Consider the following 14,436-nt stretch of genomic DNA (forward strand, 5'->3'; position numbering starts at 1 on the left):
GGTAACCATGCAGGGGGTGTACACCAGCTCCTGGTGGCTTAGGATAGGGTCTGGAGAGGCTCTGAAAAGCCCTGCAGTTTCCCTGCACTTTAAGGCTTGCCCAGAGGATGGCGGTTTTCTGTGACTCAATTGTCCTCAGAAGCTGTAACACCTCCTGGATCCCCAGCACCATCTCACTGGGAGGGGCTGAAACTTGCAGAATTTCTGTCCCCTCACTTTACAGGCCAAGATCTGGCTCAGTGTAGGGCTATGTCCCCCGCTTTACTTGGGGTGGAAGATTCCCACACCTGCTGCAGTCTGTACCCATTCCATAGGCAAGGATTGGGCTGCCTGCAGCTATTCCCTCCAGAGTGATGGGCACCAGGACCCATGGCTTGAAGCACAGTCCCTGTCTATGTTTCTCAGACTCGTCTCTCACTGACCTGGGCCTTGTAATCTCTTCCCCTGCCCTTGGGTCCCGAAACAGTTGATTTGGGTGATTTCTGCCTAGCTACTTGCTGTTTTTAGTGGAGATTTTGTGGTTCCCTCCCTTATCCTCCATTTTGGAAATTCCTCCTTGCTGCCCTTTTGTATTCCACCCTCCACCATGGCTTAAGTCCTGCTGTGGGTTCCTGGGCTTGGGTCTCTGTCTGGATATAGGTGGGGATCTGACTCACTGCTGTGAGAGATTTCATAGTCTGTGTACTGGTGGGAAGCGGGAGGGATCTCGGCTGCTGCTTCTGGGAACTTCCCGAGCTGGGTGGGACCAATTGAGGGGGAGGTGGGAAAACTGGCCAAGCTGATGGATGTTTCCTACCTAACATTTTTCTCTTTTTTCAATTCAACATTTGTGGGATCCTTCTCCAGTCTATACCTTTCTCCAGAGTCCTGAACAAGTGAGTACATCATTCTATTTTACAGTCCTTAGTGCTGTTATTACCCACAACATGTAGATCAATGAATACTGCCATGAAACTCAAGGGAAAAAAAAAGCTTTCCACCTTCAATGCTTATCAATGTGCATAAACTAGACACATTGTAGGTTTTTAGAGGAAAGGCATCTGGGTTAACTCATACTTTGGCATATGACTATGTTGTTCCTGACAAATGAGACAATTAATTTGTTTAACTGGAAATGCATCAACATTGCTAGAGAAAATTATCCTATTAGATATTTTGATAACAGAAAAATCATGTATTAGACTAGTTATTTTGTTTAATGAACATTTACATCACACTTACTAGGTGCCTTTGTTCTAAGAACCTCATAAATAATAATTTGTTCAATATTTATAACAACTCCATGGAGTAGATACTATTTTAATCTCCATTTTATAACAGGGTAACTGAAACACTGAAGCAATAAGTAATTTGTGTTATAGTGCTAGCTATGGCACCTGTGTAATGCTGTTTAAAAACTCCTTGGCTAAACCTAACAGAACTTGATTTCAGTTCCTGCTTGCAGCTGTCTTGATTCTGACCTTAAGTCCCAGTTCTAATAGCTAGATTTTGGCCTTGTTTGCTTATGCATGAATCCTAGCACCCTGCTTGCTCTTAGATGGAAATCCTTTCTAGCCAGGTCTATTGCGACCATGCAAAATCCATTCTACTCTTTCACCTCAGATGCAACTGAGGCCCAGGTACCAAATGGATAACTGATTTGCTCATTTCAGCTCATCATCTGTTTTTTTAAGCACTACCTACTCCTGGGGCTTCCTGTCTCTTCCTATCAGTACCTTCCTCTTACACTCCTACCTTGATAGCATATCTGTGTCCCCATCTATTAGATTTCTTTATTTTCTTTTAATTATTAAAAACTGAAACTGTTCTGGATAATATAAAGAAAAATGAAATTATAAAGGCTTAATATTTCACCATATTTAAGATTTTTAAATAAATAAAATATAGATAAAACTGGAGCTTCTGCATACTCCTTCCTAATTGTGTTCTGTCCCTTCCTCCTGAGACTTAATGACTAACTTGAAAGACATGGATAACTTTTCCATGTGTGTTTTCCCCCTATGCATGCATGCATCCATTAAAAAAATTCTTAGAATTATTTTTGGTATATTTAAATTTTAAATAAATGACATCACACTGTTTAAAAAATCAAAAACAAACTTTTTCATTATACTTACTTGATATGGAAAGGAAAATGGGTTTGTAAAAACCATGAATAGATTTGAACAAGAATAGAATTTAAATGGATTTCTATCTAATTCCTTGTAAGATCCAAAAGTAAACTAATCTGAATCCTTACTTCTTTACCAAAGTTTAGTCTTCTAATCTCCTAAAGAAAACAAATCACTTCTGTTCTAGTTTGCTAGCTGCCAGAATGCAACACACCAGAGACGGATTGGCTTTTAATAAAAGGGGATTTATTTTGTTAGTTCTTCCGAGGAAAGGCAGCTAACTTTCCACTGAGGTTCTTTCTTATGTGGGAAGGCACAGGATGGTATCTGCTGGCCTTCTCTCCAGGCCCCTGGGTTCCAACAACTTTCCCCATGGTGACTTCTTTCTGCATCTCCAAAGGCCTGGGCAGAGCTGCGAGTGCTGAGATGAGGTATGCTGAGCTGCTTGGCTGTGTTACCTTGTGCTATCTCATTTAAGCACCAGTCAATTAAGTCAAACGTCATTCATTGCAGCAGGCACGCCTCCTAGCAGACTGCAGATATAAATCAGCAACAGATGAGGTTCACCTACCATTGGCTCATGTGCACAGCAACAGAACTAGGTGCCTTCACCTGGCCAAGTTAACAGCTGAATCCAACTACCACAACTTCTTTTGGTTAAATTTCAAAGAGCCTCCAAATAAATTTCCAGGGAAGAAGAATCAGGAGTATAAATCAAAATGTCTGGACATTTCACAAGAGACTATAAACTCTGAAATTTTCTAATACCATTTAATTCTTCCAGAAAAGATGCTTGCTTTCCCAAATCTAATGTATTCTTTTTTACCTTTTTCTGCATGTCATAGATAATGACTTACCCATCCATATTCATAATTCCTTTATTTGAAATTTATGGAGTTAACTCTTTAGCTTTTTCTTTCCATATTTGTGGCTCTATTAATGAATCTTAAATGCGCCAATGTACTCATTATTGTTCAAATTCCTGTTAGTTGAGGCAGAATTAACAATTACCTTCTTGGAGGAGTCTTATCTCTTATGTAGGTAAAACATTATGTTCACCTCTCCAGGCCCACTCAGTATTCTCAAGTGAACTTACAATTTCTCAAGATGGCCTACCAGGTTGGATAAGACAGGCCCTCTCTGACTACGAGGTGCTTGCAGCAACACATGTTTCTTCCTGGTTTTTAAACTCCTGCCACCATTTGCTGAGTTCTATCTGCAGGATACCAGCTAGAGTATTGCAGGCATTCCAGGATTGAGCTGCATGGTCCTAGTAATGCTGTAAGTCTCTCAGATTATACCCTTTTACGAGACATCCTCAGTGGAGTTGACTAGGGCAATTTTGAGCCTCCTGTGATCTTTATTCCATTGGGAACAGAGATCCAGTTATGGGACAACAGAGCTGGGATGAGCTACAGTTGCACAGGGATCCTTAGAGATGGAAGAGCCAAAGAAGGAAGAGAGAATAAAGCACAAACTGTATTTATAGGGACAAAGTAAACTGTGCTAGAAAAGCAAACTTCTTTGCTGAGAAGAGTAATCTATGGTGTTTAATTTGTAATTTCAAGATACCTTGATTATCTTTGACATGAGAATTTTTAGCTTCTTGAGGCAGATGGGGCAATTCTATAACTTCCAAGGCAACCCTACAGTCAACTAGTGTCAAGCCCTGCACAGCCCCTGAGGGGTCTGAGTCTGAGTATACCAGCCTCCTCATCCCAACCTGCTGCCTCAGAAACATACAACCAGGGAGATCTGAACACCCTCATTCTATGCGTGGTCCAAGATAGATTTGATAAAAGTATGTTTCTCAGAAGACCTGTTAATGACAGCATTATTTCCTTTAACCTTTCTGAAATCACAAATTCTCTATTTTCATTACATTTTTTCAGTAATAATATTCCAAGCAATTGAAAGCAAGAATAGTTTCTTCTGATGATGGGTGAAGCCAATGGACTCTACAGTCATATTTTTAAATACCATTTTAAGTTGGGCTCTTACCTTTAATGCAGTTGACATGGTGTCTCTACTCAGATGTACAGGCGATGAAGCAAATACCCCATTAATCTTTCTCCAGAAAGAAATTAACCAGAAAATGATGTCAGGGCACATAGAAAGTTAGTTTTACAAAATGGGTGGAAAGAAAGGGAATGAAAGGGTGGTGAGGGTAATTCTCAGCTTTTAGAGTAGAAAGCCACAAAAGCAGCCAAAAAGAAATGGAGTATTTTAAAATTGTGCCAAGAAGCTTTATGCTTTTCATATTAGCTATTAACTGCTGGGGCTCATTAGGCATAGTGTGCAAAAGGCAATAAATGAATGTGCAAACCCTCCACAGTGCCACAATGGGATTCCTATTTCTAGCGTCCACTGTAATTATGAATCATCCTAGATCTAGGGAACTTATGGAATAAATACTGCCTTTGAATCAAGCCTGCATTGTTCAAGATACTTTTATCCTGGCTTTTACTGATGATGGTAGACATTCCCATTTACTGGGTACAGAAAAGCTATTGCTTTATCCCCTATTTGGTACTTCTGAGTACAATACAGGAAATCGAACCCAAGTTGTTTTAGGAGACATTAAATATGAGACCCTCTAAGTTTCCCCAGAGCTAACCTCTTCCCAGCTTCACCCGGCTCTCCAGCCTCTTTTCATTGTGGTACATCTTATCTTGAAGCCCAGTCACCCTCTCTGTAGAGTTCTCTCTCAAGTAGTTTTTCATCCTCTGCCAGGATAATTCCTGGATGTGTAGATATTCACCAATCCCTTCAGCAACCCCAGGACATACCCTTTCAACCTGCATTTAAACATATCTACCCACTTCAAATGTTTAAATAATTGCTAAAACTCTACCTCACTCAAAAAGTCATCTTCCCATGAATAACCATCAAACTGTCAAGCACAAATTTTGCTTCAAAAAAAAAATCAGTCATACATGTGCAGGATGTTGGAGTTTCTGTGAAAAAGTGCTCATGTTTCTTTAATAATAAGTTCAGAATGGACACGAATAAATGTGATGTGGTGTTACCGCCCAAGAACAATCTTAGTCTTAGGTTGCATTAAGAGAAGTGCTATGATTTACCAGAAACAATAATTCTTTGATATCTTCATTAACCATGCATCAATCAGCAAAATAACACCTGGGGAAGTGCTCACATCTAGAATGTTGACAAAACAGAGCGTACACAAAGGCTGGGGGTGGGGGGTGTATTAGTTTGCTGAAACAAAGTATTACAAACTGGACAGCTTAAAACAGAGAAAATCATTGTCTCACAGTTACGGAGACTAGAAGACAAAACAATGTTACAAAGGCCAGGCTTCCTCTGACATCTGTAAGGCTCTGGCAGTGGCTTGCTGGTATCCACTGCATAACTCAGTCTCTGCCTCTGTCACACTGCTGTTTTCTCAGTCTACCTGTATCCAAATTTCCTTTTACTTGTAGGGATACTCGTCCTATTGGTTTAGGGCCCAACCTAATCCATTTTGCCTCATCATAATTAATAACATCATCGAAGATCCTATTTCCACATCCATAAGACCAGGGCTTAGGACTAGAACATACGTTTTGGGAGACACAATTCAATCCATAAACAAGAGGTAAGCAAAATATTTAGAGACTTGGAAAACACTTCAGAAAACAATAGAAGCAGCTAGAGATATTCAAGACCAGTGGGACATTTTTCCACCTAGGCTGCTCCTCTCCTGAGTTTTCATTTTCTTTCTGTCATCATCATTACACCAATATATACTGAGTTCCAATTATCTGCCATGCTTTGGCATAGGCACAGACATAAAAAGGTGATTGCTTAGAGACTAGTCTCTGCTGTCAGGCCCTGCAATTTCCAGTCACTCATCTTTGGAATCTAAATGCTGGAAATTTAAATAGCGTAAATTCTGTCACAAATAGCTCATGGCATTTTGTTTGTGGTAGGTGGCACTTAGGCACACTCAGTTAAAAAGTATTGCTGTTTGAGTGAATATCTTTTCATAGTGGAAAGAGCATGGACTTTGCAGCCAGAAATAATTGGGTTAAAAATTCTACTCTAGCCCTTTGTACCTGTGAAACCTCTAATATATGGCGATGATAGCAATGAATCAAATAATACTGCTGAGACAAAAAGGTCTGCCTTATTGTAGCTGCTAAAAAATGTTGGTTTCTCCAGCTCTGTCTATTCTTACTAGTCTACAAGCTTTTGTTAATACAAGGAATTTCTTCACACTCATTCTGGTACACAATCTGGGGCCTGACCATACCTGGAGACTGATAAATGTCCGGGACATTACTTGCCTTACTAGACAGCCTCCTTTGTATCAGACTGTTATAAAAATTTAATAAGCTAAAGATATCGGCACCTTAAAAACTATCAAGCACCATGTAAGTGATGGTGCTAATGGCCATGACCATGATGAAAAGGCAACACGGTACAGGGTCTACCACAGTGTTAGAAAGGCTAAAGTAGGAATAAAGGCTAATAGTCACACTGATAGCTCAGCCTGAAGCTGACTGTGCTCCGAGCATGTTATACGCAATAGCTGAATTAATTCTCACGACAACCCTATGAGAGCATACCATTATTTACCCTGTTAAAGACAAAGAGATTTGTCTTTAGTATTTAGGGGTTAAAGAACCTGCTTAACAGTACATATCCAGTAAGTAGTAGAACTGAGATTCACACGATCAGACTTCAGAATCCAGGCTAAGTATAAAAAAGCTCCAGTGTAAGATCAAAACCAGAATTTTGCCACAGCTTTGGTCAATAGTCTCTAAACAAGCTGCCTTATTTTTCAAACTCTCAGAAACTATTTTCCCAGCTCATTCTGTATACCCTTTGCATATGTAAATAGGCCTTTTTACACCCTGAGAATAATGGTCTGGATTTGATAGAGCTTATCACGATGAAAGCCTCTCTGTCTGACTGTGGTTCCATTCAGATAGTCTCATTTATTCTTTCAAACCCAGTTGTTAGATGCACTTTAAAATGACTGTGTTTTTCCCCCAGGCAACTCCTCAAGAAAGACTGTTGCTCTTTCCTGTTACCCAGGCTTCATCAGTAATTGGAAGGCCTTGGTGGGTGCTGGAGCTACAGCTGTTGACTTTCTCTCACACACAACACAGGTAATGCCTTAATTTCAAAGAAATAAACCTTCACTGAAGCCCATTCAAATGGATAATCCAACATGCAGTGACACATATGCTCAGAACTTCCCTCAGCCATGTGGGTCCAAATGGCACCTAAAAACAGTCGCATCCCTGTCATGCAGGCTTCATACAGCCAAAATGATCATCTCAACACAGCAAGAGAGGAAGGAGATAAAATAGAATTTCCAAAGGGTTTATAAAAATGGTATTGGATAGGCAATAGTGGCACAGTGACAGAGTTCTCACCTGCCATACCAGAGACCCAGATTCTATTCCCGGTGTCTGCCCATGGGGGAAAAAAAGATATTGAACAGTTGGAGAAATCACAATGGCTACCATTTGTCAAGAGCTCATTATATGCATTAGCTGAGCATCATACCTCATTCGTTCATCCATCTATTCATTCATTTGTTCATTTGAGAAACTGAGAAAGTGTCTCCTATGTGTCAGACACTAAAGTGGAAGCTTGGAATAAAGCAGTGAGCATATGGACCCTGACATCACAGAGAAGACAGTCTAGCAGAGAGGGAGGGAATAGATATGAAATATATCTTTTCCCACATGATTTTTTTTCTTTACCAGAGCAGTTGTGGCATAAAATACAGGATTCCCATAGACCACCCTATGATTAACACCTTACATTGGTATGGAGTATTTGTTAAAATTGATGAAAGCACATGTTTATAATTGTACTATTAACTGCAGTCCATGGTTTAACTTAGGGTTCACTGTTTATGTAGTTTCATGGATTTTAAAAAAAATTTTTATTATGTTACCATATATACAATGTAACATTTCACCTTTTAATCAATTCAGATATATTTCAGTGCTGTTGATTACATACACAATATTGTGCTATCATTATGACCATTCATTACCAAAACATTTCCATCATTCCAAATAGGAACCCTGTTTATTTTAAGCCTTAAAGCCTTTCCATTCCCTATCCTTACCCCATCCCAGGTAACCTATATTCCACATTCTCACTCTGAATTTTCTTATTCTAATTATTTCAAATCAGAAAGATTATACAATATTTGCCCTTTTGTGTCTGGCTCACTTCACTCTACATGATGGCTTCAAAGTTCATCCATGTTAAACATCTCTTTTAGAAGCTATCTTTAAATTAAAATTATAAGACTGAAAAGAAGAATTATTGGGGCTTCTGCAGAAATATCTCTCAAAGAGGTACTTGAACTGAGATGCTGAGTGTGAATGGAAGTCACCATGAGGAAAAATAGAAGAGCAGAAGGACTTGCACATGGGAAGGCCATTTAAACAACACTGAAAGTCAAGTGTTATCCCTGTTTTATAGCTAGAACACTAAGACCCAGAGAGAATGAGTAATGGCCTTAAGATCATATACTAGTAAATAATAAATCTCCAAGTTAAATCCAAACAAACTGTTTTTTCCTAATAAATTCTTTTCCTTAGAGAATATATAACAGGGGATCTTTCTATTCATCATTACTTTAACTTTAAAAAGAATAAGGTTTTTTTATATATGTCTTTTATTTCTCTATATCTATAAATGATAATGGATGAGAACTTTTTACTTCAAAGTGAAGCCTGTATTGTTCAAGAAATATTACTGAAGGAGAATAGTACTACTTGGTTTCATTTCTATTACTAGGAGAAGTTCTCTGTCATATTTAGAATTCCCTCTAGAAAACCCTTTCACCAAGAATGGTCTAATGACAATACAATAACAACATTATAGTTGACAAGAGTATGAGATCCTGGTATCACAGGGATTGAAATAGCAATGGGTAAAATTGTGGGCACCTGGAAGCACCAGGGAAATCATTTGCCTTCCATATTTTGAGGTGCCTTATTCCAAGATCTCTTCTGTATACTGATTTTATGGGTTTACATCATGATAAGAGTGATCACAAGATCTCAACGGTAGAAATAATTTAGTGGGAGGCCATGCACCAGACACTCAGCATTTTATTGATGCTTAAGACATTTTTTTCACACTTTAACCCCTTTGAAATTCTGATGTGTATTAAAATCAATGACAATTTACAATTGGTATTTTTTCCTTAATTGTAAAAATAACACATGCTTTCATACTCAATGCTATTTAACAATCAATTAAATATGATAACATAAGTTACTTTTAAGCCTCACATGAACCTATGAGGGAGTTTCAATATCTTCATTTTACAGATGAAGGAACTGAGTCTTACAGGGGCCAGGTAATATATCTAAGTTTGCACATCCAGTAAGTGGGAGAAGTGGGATTCTGACCCAGATTTGTCTGACTCTCCAGTCTTTGAGAAAAATTATGTCCTAGAGATTTGCCTCAAAATGACTCAGATACCCAAATGATAATCATTGAATCAACTCTGTCATTCCCTATGTCACCAAATGTTCAAATATATTACAAGTGTTTGATTTCCATTTGGTCTACTCAGTTACATAGGATGGGGAATGTTTTGTATTGTGCATTAAAAAGAAACAGCAAGTCCCCATTCAGTTTAAAAATGAATGAATAAAGAAAACTCCAATCAAAGAGGCCATATAACAGCAATTTAGAATAAAGACTATGAGTTGTTCAGTCCTAGTTTGAATTTTGTTGCTTCAACTTTCTAGCGTGCAACATTGGGCAAATCATGTACTTTTTTCTAAGCCCAAGCTCATCATCTGTTCTTATGGCATTACTTATTACAGGCTGGAATCTGTAGGCGAAGAATGAACAGATGTACTGGTCCCTAATTCCCTTAGAATACTGCAGAGAATATGCTTGGATGAGCCACAGCTGGACACATCATGGGGCTATGCTACAGGAAAGGGTCCCTACTCCCCACGGTGTCAAGGAAATGAAACAACTGTACTAAGGCTGACACTTCTGGCCTTCCCTAAATGATGCCTCTTGTGTTTGCCCAAGCCACTGGTATAATGGTATTTCCTCTATCAAACAAAGGGCATAGGCAGAAAACATTACTTTGTGCAAGTCAAAATTCATGCATAGAAGGATTGGCAGTTGCATGAGAAATTGAAATATTTAAGTTAAGGCTTATTTTTAGAATGAAATTAGAATTTAGTTTAAATGTTTAGCACTTCTTTGAATATGGTTAGGTTAGTTAATGATGGTGATTAGGATGATGATGTGATGGTGATGTGATAATGATGATAAACATGATTATTTGATTAAGGTACTTCATCTGGGATTCAACTAAAACATACTAAACCTTTATCCCATGTAAGGCACTATTGTAGTTAGGCACATTACCTTATTTAAATCACACAAACACTTTGAAGATGGTTACTGCTATCTCCTCTGTGGAGATGAAAGAAATTAGGGCTCAGAGGCAAGACCCAAGTCTTTGGACTCCAAGCATTTCCTTACACTAATAAGTTTTGTAAAGAGTTTTCTCTGTGGAAAAAAAAAGTCATAGGATCATTTTCCTATATAAGATTTCATAAATTTCAAATTATTTTATGTACTTTTCCTCAGTATTATTTGATGCCCTATGAAAGGGAGTTGTTGAAAAAAATGATAACGTGTGACTCAAAGACCAAACATTATTTTTCCCTTCAGCCCCATTAGAATAGTTTCTATTGGAAAATTCTGCCAACAACATATGTTGGTGAGGAGTTAGAATGGCTGGAACCCATATAAATTCCTGGTGGGAAAGCTGGCCATTCTTATGAACCTGCATAACTCTGTGACCCTTTAATTCCACTTTTAGGTATTTAGCCAAAAGAAATGAAAATAAATGCCCAGAAAAATACTTGTTCATGAACATCTATCATTACTTCATTCATAGCAGTTTAAACTTGAAAACAACACAAATATTAATCAATAGAGGAATGGACGAATTGTGGCAAACTCAAAAAATGGAATACTACATGGATGAATCTCACAACCTGTTTTCTGAGTGAAAGAAATAAAGTAATATATGTTCTCTGTTTTCATGTTAATGAAGTATAGGCAAACCTATTTTATGGTGATAGAATTCAGAACAGTGATGGCTTGGGTGATGGGGACTGTGAAGGGGCATAAAGGAATTTTTTTGAAACATATTTATCCCTGGCAATCTGACCTGACTTTCAATGGTTTCATTCCATCACACCAGTTTACACATTTTTTTTTTTGGAGTTTTAAGTTTTGATTTACATTACCATATGCTACCTTATTAATAACACCTGTAACGGTGTGGTATACTTGTTACAATTGATGAATGTACACTCTTATAGTTGTATTATTAACTATACTCCATGATCTAACTTAGGATTCACTGTTGTGCAGTCCCATGTTTGTTTTTTCATTTTTATTCTAGTAATATATATACAACCTGAAATTTCCCCTTTTAGCCACGTTTCATTCCATCTCACCAAATTTACATTTTGCATATTTTAGCTTTGCTTTTTCCTGTATTTTTAAAATTAAGTTTATTTACACATACTCCATATCCACTAAATGTATATGGTTTTGACGTGGCAAGCTTGACCTATTTCTCACTGCATTTTAATCTTCCCTTATAATATCATCTGGATCAATGTTTACTCTGATAGAATGTACCCAAGAGATTTAATTAACATCTTAGACATTTTCTTACATTTTGCACTTCCCAAATTTCCTTTATTTCTTTCAGCACATTTTATCTTGAAACAAACCTCAAGTTAAGCAGACAAACTGGCATCTCCATTTTATAGATGAGATACTCAAGGCACAGTAAAAATAATTATGTCCAACATTACATAAAGAGAATACACAAAAATGGGTCAACAGACTACAAGTCTCACCTTCTTTTCACTTAACCTTTGTACCCTGCTTGACAGTACAAGATCAGAGACATTAGCAGGACACTAATCTGGTATAGAGATGAGGATAAAAGATGCAGAGTTTTCAATTCCTGCAACTGAATCTTCCTTCCCTGTTTTGACAGGTGGCACTGCCATGAACTCGGCCTTCTAGGGCAGGAAAATAGACTTCGTCCAAGACATTGATCTTTCAATCATGTCCCACATCCACCATTTGTCAGGTTTTAACTCTTTCAACTGCTGGAAGCAAATATCAAAGTGACAGAGAGCAGACTATAGTTTACCAGGGGCTGGAGGGCAGGGAGAAGATGAAGCTATTGCTTAACAGGTACAGAGTTTGTGCTTTAGATGATGAAAAAGTTTAGGGTAATGGATATTGTGATGGTAGCACACTATTGTGAATGTAATAACTACTACTGAATTGTAACACTTGAAAGTGATTAAAATGGAAAATTTTTAATTGTATATACATCACTAAATAAAGGGGTGTCTCCCCAATCCACCCTGCACACTGCTGCCTCATATTTCTCTAAGACAAATCTAATCCTGGTGCTCTCCAGCTTGAGCTACTTTAATTGTTTCCTTTAATTTTCCAGATGAAATTCAGATTCTTTATCACTGCATGCAAGGCTCTTCATAGTCTGACTCCCATGCTCATTTGCATTTTCCTTTCTTTCCCTTCGCTTCCATTCACCCTTTATTTTGTCCGTACTGAATTACTTGAGGCTCCTCTAATACTTCGTTCTGTTTGCTATTTTTATGCCAAGGTTTGAAAATTCAAATATATTTAGAAGCCAAGTAGGTAACATAATGTGTGAAACAGCTTAGATATAAGGCAAGGAGGAACAATGGAAACTAAACTCTGGCATGTGTGTGTACAGGCATTTAAAGTCAAATTTAAAACACTCGGTTGAGGTCAAACAAAACTGATCTGAAGAACTATTCCAACTGCAGGCTACAGATTGTAACCCTTGATTATGTTTCTGTACCTGATGTTACGTCTACAGCAATGTCCCTATTTCCTCCTACTTTCTCTCCCTCTCCCTAACAAGTTCTTTAATAGTCCACATGATCATGGGTTCATTTTATCCTAGACCTCCTCATTTTGGACAAACCCTTTCCTAAAGTAGCCATTTTGTACTTTTCTAACATCTCTATTACAACATGTACTTTTCTAACATATCTATTGTAACCAGTCTTGAACTTTGAGGCTGGTTATGTCTTACTCAACTTGAACTTCCATCGCCCACCATATAATCAGCGCTCCATAAACACTGGAGTGGATGAATATATAAGTAAATCCATTTTTGTATGAATGTGATGAGTGTCAATGAATGACTGGCCTACATGTACGATTCTGAGCTACACATCTAGAGTGTCTACGTTAATGAGGAATGAGTTTTTCCCCATCAGTCCACATTCAGAAGGAATGTTTCTATAGCTTTGAGATAATGTTTCTCTTTAAGGTCTCCAGGTCTCACTTTTCATTTTAAGCAGCTGAGTATCAATAATCTTGGCCTAAACAGAAATATCCTTTCTTCCTGAAAATCACTGCTTAGATTTTGTTTTGTTTAGCAGTTAATTGACTATCATTGAATGCTGCATTATAGAGAAATGCCATCACTTCAGAATTTCATTTCCAAACAAATATTATATTACAAAAAGCAATTAAATATTAAGATCTTAATCTCTTCTTCTTCAATAATTTACATGTTTATAATGTAGCAAGTTAGCAGAGATAATGAGATCATAATTGGCTTGGAAAATGAGATTGGAAGTATAATAACATGAGATGGGTTTCAGAATAAATGAAGGAGGCCAGTGTTCAGTATCATTGGTGCAGGGAAAGCAGTGGGTAGCAGAGAGAATCTCTGTAGGGTGTGATGCAGCTTAGTTTAGTAACAAACGTGAGGGCGGTAGAGAGGGGAATAGAATAACTAATTCACCAATTGCCCTTAGAAGGAAGAAAATACGTATTTTTTCCATTGAAGGGCTGGGTGCTTCCAGAGCAGTGGGGGCCTAATAACTAGCATCTAATCAAAACTTAGTTCTATTGAAAAACAGATGAGCAGAAATAGAAGGAGAGACATCCAGGCATGAAGTTTCAACTGAGCTTCCAAGGCAAATCTGAGAAAGGAGTAAGGGGCATCAAGCTGCTGCCTCATTAGAATGAGATCATTAAAGGAACATGATTATAATCAAGCTACTTCTGTGCATGACACCAGGATCCCACATCTGCCTTAGACTGCAAATTCTGAAGGGGATGCTGATTGAAGATGGAAAAATGGTAAGAGTACATTGGAGACAGATAAACAATTTTTCTCTGAATTAAGTGATAATTGCACCTCAGAATAGAGCAAGGCCTATTGTAAAAACAGAATCAAGACAGACTGTCAAAAGCCTTTTGTTCT

Source organism: Tamandua tetradactyla, chromosome 8, assembly GCF_023851605.1.
Source record: "Tamandua tetradactyla isolate mTamTet1 chromosome 8, mTamTet1.pri, whole genome shotgun sequence".
NCBI classification, from domain to species: domain Eukaryota; kingdom Metazoa; phylum Chordata; class Mammalia; order Pilosa; family Myrmecophagidae; genus Tamandua; species Tamandua tetradactyla.